This window comes from Nesoenas mayeri (genome assembly GCF_963082525.1).
Source record: "Nesoenas mayeri genome assembly, chromosome: 1".
NCBI classification, from domain to species: domain Eukaryota; kingdom Metazoa; phylum Chordata; class Aves; order Columbiformes; family Columbidae; genus Nesoenas; species Nesoenas mayeri.
In genome coordinates this window covers 105,611,898-105,619,977 of record NC_137541.1, presented here as the reverse complement: position 1 = coordinate 105,619,977, position 8,080 = coordinate 105,611,898, and positions in this window count along the sequence as shown.

Below are 8,080 nucleotides of genomic sequence, written 5' to 3'. Positions count from 1 at the left end.
TTATTAATAGCTGCTTTAGTATCTTTTTAGAGAATACAACCTGGCATTAATATCAAATTCCCCATTTAAATTTTAAAGCTATTCAGATAATTTCTCATACTCCAGATTTTTTTTTTTTTTTATTTCAATAGGCATTCGGATTTAATCAAAAATTCCAGTCTTAAAAGCTATATAAACATACTAAATTATTTCTTTATTCTTTCATGTGCATAATTCATGAGATTGCTGATGTGCCAGCACAACTCGTACTAGCCTTGTTCGCCTGAGCAGAGAGAAACCAGAATGCAGACGTAGAATTCTCAGTCTCCAGGGACTTCAACACGTGCAGCGCTATAAGAAATCTTGCAACACTTTCTCCATGCTTCAAGTTTTCCAAGGAGTACCAGAGACTTTCCAATTTGTGCACAATGTGCTACACTGAAAACAACAAAAAAATTGAATGGGAGAGTATTGGACTCCATACCTTTTCACGTCAAATTCACAGTGAAAGGTCTGAGTTTTGATACCCGTATGGTGTGAAAATACCTACTCAAATGCAGTATTTTGCTTATTTCATGGTGTTTATTATTGTAATACACTGATCACTTGCACAAAAATGCAATATCAGAAACGGTGTTATGTAATAATATATAGCAGAACTGTAACCAACAGGATGAAAAAAGAAATTCAAGCTTTAAATGGTGGATAGAGCAAATGTGTTAAGAGAATTCCCTCAATAAACAGTCTTTTGTCAGTTACCTATACTGTTTAAGCTTTAAATAACATTATTAATAGTAAGTCAAACATGAAGCAAATTGTGAGCAGCAATATAAATCTGAATTAAACAATACCAAGCAGAAGAAACCGAGGTATGAAAGACTCAGAAAAACTCCATCTGTTAGTTTGACTTTCTGCCCCCTGCAGCACTCTTACCCATGGTGTTGTTTGTAATGGGGATGGAAAATATGTTTAAAAGCTTGGTGGAATGGATTGATGACCTCAAGTGCAATAACGTTCAACAAAAGCACTGTCTCCTTCAAGCTGCAATTGGTTCTTGGAGAGACAAAACTGTTATGTCACAGATGTTCAAAGTAATGTGGATGTTAAAGCAAAGGCCACTCACAGTTTCTTTCTGGTGAGATGCAAACCTCACTGATGCCAATGTAGCACAGGAGAGCTTCCATAGCATGCCATTGTATTTTTCCTTTAATTAATCAAACTAATGCAGCTGAGTTTCACAGCCAGTAATTGTTAGGCACATTCAATTATTCTAACACAATTGCTCTGAGACTTTTGTTTTTATGGGAGACACCGACTGCAGCTTTTCATGGCTGTTTATTGCTGTGGCCTCCTCTGTCCTCTGCTCCATCTCCAGCCCCCTCATGCTGCATCTGCATCTCTGTTGCTGCTGGTGGCAGAAATGGGAGTACCAAAAATTTATAAAAACCTCTGTCAAGTCCTTAGGGTCTGTAAATCTGTTGTCAGTCCAATGTTGATCATGAGAGCAAAATGAATCTGGGATAAGGATACTCACCAGGAAAAGAGAAATCCTGGTTTTTTTTGTGTGTAGTGGTTTATGTTTTGTTTTGTTTTGTGGGGTTTTTTTGTTTGTTTTGTTTTATGTGTTGGTGGTTTTTTGTTTTGTTTGTTTGTTTGTTTGTTTGTTTTGTCTAATGCTTGAAAATTGACAAAAAAGCAAGTGAATAAAAACGCTTATGAAATTAGATTTTTTTTCTAACTGGAAAGCAACAAAAGCCTTCTTATTTTGTCTATCATGCTTTATTAGCTGTCAGCTTTGTGTATTTCAGCATTTAACTTTTGACAGACTGCTCAGTTTGAGTCCATGTTTCTATAGAGGCGATTTATGAGCATTTTTAAAAGCATGGTATATAAAATTAGAAAATATATCCAAAGGCAAAGAAAAAACATCAAATTAGAATGCATTCTTTCACTTTTTGACTTTTTTTTTTTTTTTTTTTCTCCTATATTTCCTTCTAAATGTTATTTCAAGGAAGTGGAAACATTTATGCAGATTTTCATTTGATGAGGGAATTAGTTTTCAGTGCTTTTCATACCAGACTACACAGCCTCTGGAAAAGAAGAAGAACTGCATGTTTCAAGTAAAATAAACTGCCTTGCCTTTGTACACAGCATTCGAAGGCATTTGCATTCTATACAGATGGCTGAATGCATACATACATTACTTTACAAAGCAATAAATAATATTCATAGAAGATACTAAATTTACACACATTATATGAAATATGTACAGCCTTGTAGTTCATAACAAAGCTTTTTGCACACATGCACTTGGAAACTGATATGAAGCAGATCGTGTCTTCAGCTGTCTTCAGAGTGCACTGCTGGTAAAACCAGTCTATGACATGTAACTAACTGCTTTTCCCTGTCATAATTTTTATAAAAAACAAATACTGTGTGGTCTTGTCAAGATATTTCTAAAGTGCACGTCATAGTAATGGATTGCTAAGCTTCCTGAATCAAGTCCTGGCTGTTCTAGATGGCCAGCAACTGGGCCTGAGTGCACATTCAGAACAATCAGAAATGTACAATGATTTTTCTTCCAGGAGCAACCAACAGAACTGGAAATGCCCATCTGGAGTTCAGTGCTCACCTGCCATTCATAGGGCTCTGCTTCTTGGAAGCGAATGGGTTCCTCTTGAAGACTCGTAACCACTGAGTGAGGGAAGTGTTTTTAAAGTTTTTTTCAACCTAGACTCAGTCCCTCAGATTGTAGAGCACAGCTTACCTATTCCCTGAAATGCAACACAACACTTACAGTAAGAAATGCACCTATCCTGCCCAAAGACCACCACTTCTGGACATCAGTCAGAGTAATCTCAAGGGATGACTGTGGTCATTGGGAGTGTATTCACAGCAAGTTCCCTCTGTCATGCCAGTAGGGAGATATACAGCCCAGGGAGTCAGCCAAGTCCTGAACCACCATCTGAAGAGGTCTCCTATGTGCCTCATTTAGATGACTTGGGAATAAAAGTCCCTTTCTCCTTGTTAAACCACCTTAACAGCCTGCCCAATGTGTCCTCAGATGGTGGTGACAGGGCTTTAGGCAGCAATTAATGTGAAAAGGAGAATGGGGCATCATGTGTGACCTTCTGCTGGCCAGCATGGAGGCATGACAGGACAGTGAGGGGCCCTGGGATGAGACTTAGGAGAGGTGTGGTGGGACTTGGATGGACAGACATTAGCCATTTAAAAGTTAGACATCTCTCCTACACTTGTCATCTAGAGTTGGTCTGAGTGCTGAGAGAAGGGGTACTGTGTTTTGTGCAAAGGGAGGTGTCCAAAACAGGAGGTATGATGTGCACTGGATGTGCCTGTCCGTCTCCATGGACAGTGGAGAAAAGATGGCAACTCATTGAGGTTGGGTGTCTGATTTTTCAGGGCAACAGGTAGGAGAGAGGCACCTAACTCCTGGGGACTGTGGTTAACTTTGTTGCTGACTTCTGGGGACAGTAGGCTGTCCACTTATACATGCTTTGGCTTGGTATTAGGTGAGTCATAAAACACGGATGGAAACATCCCTATTTTTTCAAAAAATTCATTGAACTCTTTGGATGAGAAGACTTGTTCGAGAGGCAGGTGTTACAATCATTCTCTACCTCATGGTGCAGAGATTAGTGTCAAGCCCAGCTCCCACTAAGAAATAACTGCAGGGCCATAGGGAGATGGTGGTGTGAACAGCTGTAATACACTGTCTGACTCCAGAGCTGGAAGTGCTGACACAAATGCAACGTCCATCTACTACAAAGCAACATACTGAATGCACCTGAGGGACTGGCTTGCCTTGAAAACACACTTACAAAGAGATGTTCAGCGTAAGTCAGGCTTTTTACCATTCAGTATAATTAATTTTCATTAAGATAGATTAGATCCTTTATTTCAAAAGAATTCTATGTTCAATTCTCTTTAATTCATATCCACTTATGGTAAAATAATCAAACTAGTCACAGAAATAGTTTCAAGTAGCTATTTCGATAAACAGGCAATGAGGCACTTTTAAAATGAGTTTTGGATGTGATTTTAATATAAAATTAGATATAGCCTTCTTTGATAATCTTAGCATTAAGCAGAGTGCTATTCAGTCTCTGTTCTTAAAAGATTTTACAATTGCAGTGATCAATTATTATGAAGTGCAAGGTAGTCACATAAATACCCATCCATTCACCTAGCAATTATAGATTTTCCCATGGGGAATTCTTTCCAAAGAGGACTTTTTCATCCCTTTTGTGGCATGACCTGCATGGACACCGTATCTGGGTTAGGACTCATGGGTTAAGTGTGGATCAACATCCAGCTCCACCAGTTTCAAGGTGTTGAGCCCTGCAAGGTGGCCTTTGCAGTTAAACTTTGAGATTCCCAGGGAAACTGTTACAGAGGACAAATAAGTTACAGGAGATCTGTAACATGGACCCAAGTTAACCGCACAGCGGGTACCTGGAGTGTGGTTTGGAGATGAGTAGCACCTCTCCATTCAGCTGAAGTCAGGATGAGTAGGGACAAAACCCTGCTTGTGGAGGGGTTTTGATAGATAAAGATCTGTTGCTGAATTAGTCAAGCTCAAAGGAATCTCAAGGCCGCTTCGAGAAGCTGAGAACAGAATCTACTGTGAGAAAGAGGGGCGTTCCACAATCACCGGGGTCCTGGCGTGGCGTGAATCATTGGACATATCATCAGTGAGACTCCAGCGCATGGACAGCCCATGAGACTCATTTAGCGAATCCATGCTTGGAGCGTGGACGTGTGATTAGAATATAGTTACATATATAAGGAGACCTGTTTCTGTAATAAATGGCTTAGCGTGATTCACATTGAATCGACTTGTTTTGCTGAGTCCTTATTTCGCTCCAACACCTGCTGGGTCTTTTGGGAAGAGAGAGAGGCTGGGGACAAGGTGATCTTCTCAGAAGAGGTGTGTGGGCAGGCAGCTGGCGCAGGGCTGCTGGCTTTGGGGGAGCAGCCTGGCTGCGGCCTGTGCGTGTGAGTTGTATAGCCCATGGGCACGAGACATCGTGTGCAAGGGAAGGCTGCAGCAAGAGCAGCTCGTCCACCTCACCATCCACCACAGAGACCCAGTTGCAGGCTGGCTGGACTCTCTTGTGGGGGGTGTCTGTAGCTACCCAAGATGGAATTAATTTTATAGCCCAATGACAACTTTTCTGTTCCTAAAATTTCAACTTACAGAAGATCCAAATCAACTATCTCTTTACATGCACCTTTTCTCAGGTTTAAAATTTAGTATATCATGTGTAAAGACGGTGTCATAAAAATAAAACAAAAAAAAATGGAGTAAGAATAGCACAAATATTTAAGTAAAGACAGAGAAAACTTTCAGTTTTAAATAATGCCATCTAAATATTTCCTCATCTCCTTGTACTGCTGCTCTATTCCTCTTGGAAAGGGCAATATAATAAATCTCTAATGATTTATTGTGAATGATACAGGTCTATCACCTGCTGTGATTTCCCAGGACAGAGAGGATGAACTACCCTGTTATCATCATGGTGCCTAGCACTAATGATGAGCCATGCAGTTAACATTCAGGGGATTGCTTACTGCTCAGATAAGCAGCACTGAGCTTCCCTTTAAAGAAGGCTGAAAGACAGGTTTTTTTCCCAACTGAATACACACAGATGGTTTTCTGCGGTAAAAAAAATTGTATTTTGTCAGAATAATGAGGAAGCAGGTATATTATTTCAGCCAAACCATGCATAAAACTGTAATCTTTCAGTTTTTTAACATTCATTCCATATAAATCAAGCTAATTGGGGAATCAGGATTACATGTATCAATAGCAAATTTCCTGGTGTTTTTTGTTAGGTAAACAGAAGCTCTTCGATATTTTTTTTTTTTTTTTGTTAAAACAAAGAAAAATTAATTTTCTTATATTTTTTTTCCCAATAAAATAAATGTTTGTGTTCAACAAATATTTCCATAAATAAATATTTGTGTTCAACAATACAACCCTTCCTGTCCACCAGGAGGCTTTTTTTTCTTGGTTACAACTATTGTTGCCATGCAGCAGAATCATGCATCTTTGATTTTTCATACTTAAACACTTCCTACAAGGCAATATTTGGAAACACTGCTACACAAATGTTCCTTGTAGGCAGCACTGAGGAACTTCTAATCCTTTACCTCGTGTCAGTATTCAGAAATTTCTATGCTTTTTGATACTTTGTAGTAATTTTCCAAACTTATAAGAAATCATTTTAGAGCCGAACTGGGCTGAATAATTCTAAACTAAAGCAAGAACAGCTGAAAGCTGTGGTTTACTCAGCATCATCTCCTAGTACATTCAACGAGAGCAAAGGGAAATCAGGAGTCTCAGGAAATTCAAATACATAATGAAGAACACTGTTTCATCTTATTTAGATTCTCCTGAGAAATCATGGACATAATTCAGTATGTCCCTGTTAAATATTAGTTTCATATTTCACACCGATTCATATAATGACAGCTACATATTTTTAATAACCCTCTGACCTGTAGTAGTTCTGACCAGGGGTGAGAGCATGGCTGCGCTGCAGTAAAAAGCAATACTCCCCTGGTGTGAAACATACAGCATCCTGACCCAGAGACCATTTTTCCCCCACCCACACCCTGCAGCTGGTTGAACATGACACAACTGCCACGTGTCAGATGGAAGGACAGAGAGAGCAAACCCAAAAGGCTATTTGGCTCCAGGAGAATTTCACATATTTCCAGTTTTGGGGGTGTCTGGATCACAACCAGAGAATTCCTCAGCCTCTCAGGAGCCAGGGATGCAGCGTGCAGCTCTGTAGCTGCCTGCCCAAGCAGAGGTTTTATCTTGGGCACTTTGAAAATATGTCAAACACACAAAATGCTTCAGACTATGCTCCAGGTTGAAAGAATCAGTGTGGCAGGTGTGCCAGCAAACACTGAGACAGATCTAGATAAGGGATTAGGCTCTTGCAGCAGTGTGAAGTACATGATGTTTTTGAAACCAAGGTAATGAGACAAGGAGTGGGAACAAAAAAACAAAACAAAACAAAAACCCAACAAACCGAAACCGACAAAAACAACAAAACCAATTACAGCTACAAGTATTTCAATTGTGTGCTGGGAAATTTCAGAAAACTTTCTTGAATCATCCTTTCATGACCTCAACTGCTGTATTGACATTTTTCATTATTTTAATACAAGGATGAAATAGAAATCATTCCAACCTCAGATTTGCAATTTCTATGGTATTAAAAAATTACTGTAGTTTTGTGAAATACATGCCAAAATATTTTTTTTTCAAGGAACCATTTTCAATGGATTTTTTTTTTTCACAGAACCACCTAATTTTCTTAGAGATATTAGATGGGGGAACAGGAGTCTAAATAAAATGAAGAGCATTACTGAAAATTTACATCTCATCTGAAAAGGCTTGGTTTAAATTGCTAAAAATTAAAATAAGTTGTAAGTATCTTAGATTCTGATGAAGGGATTACATTTTGCATGGAACTCTCCTAAATTTTTGCCTGTCACCTCTGAAGAGAAAACAATACTAAGCAAATTAAGCAATGGTGAAGCTGTGACACATGTGAACATCTGCAGCTGCAGTTCTGGAAAGCACTTTCCAGATCAGAGCCAAACCCATCTTTTCTTTTCCTCCAAGGAGTCACTAGCTCTGTTAGGAAGAAAAGGGTAACATCAACAGCAGTTACTTAATTCCATGGTGCTGAATTTTCATAACTTTCTTGTGTTCAAAACAACATGTTTATCAGCGAGGCGGGGTGTGTATTCAGCTTAACCCTGAGGAAGCTATAGCAATGCTCTTTTCCCCATAGTTGTGATCTTCTCACATTGCAGCTGTGCTCTCTATTTCAGAAACAAAAATTCAGAAACTATCGGAGCCTCTTGTTCGTTACCAAACAGGAGGACACATCATGTAGCACAGATGGTGTGGCTGCTGTTGAAGTATGTCATTCCTGCTTGCCTTTGATTAAAATCTTTCAAGGCTGAAGAAAATATTCAGTAAAAATTGCTCAGGCCAGATAAAATTTTCTCATTTTGGAATGAGAAAGTAGCTCAAAACTCGACAAAACTTTACGAA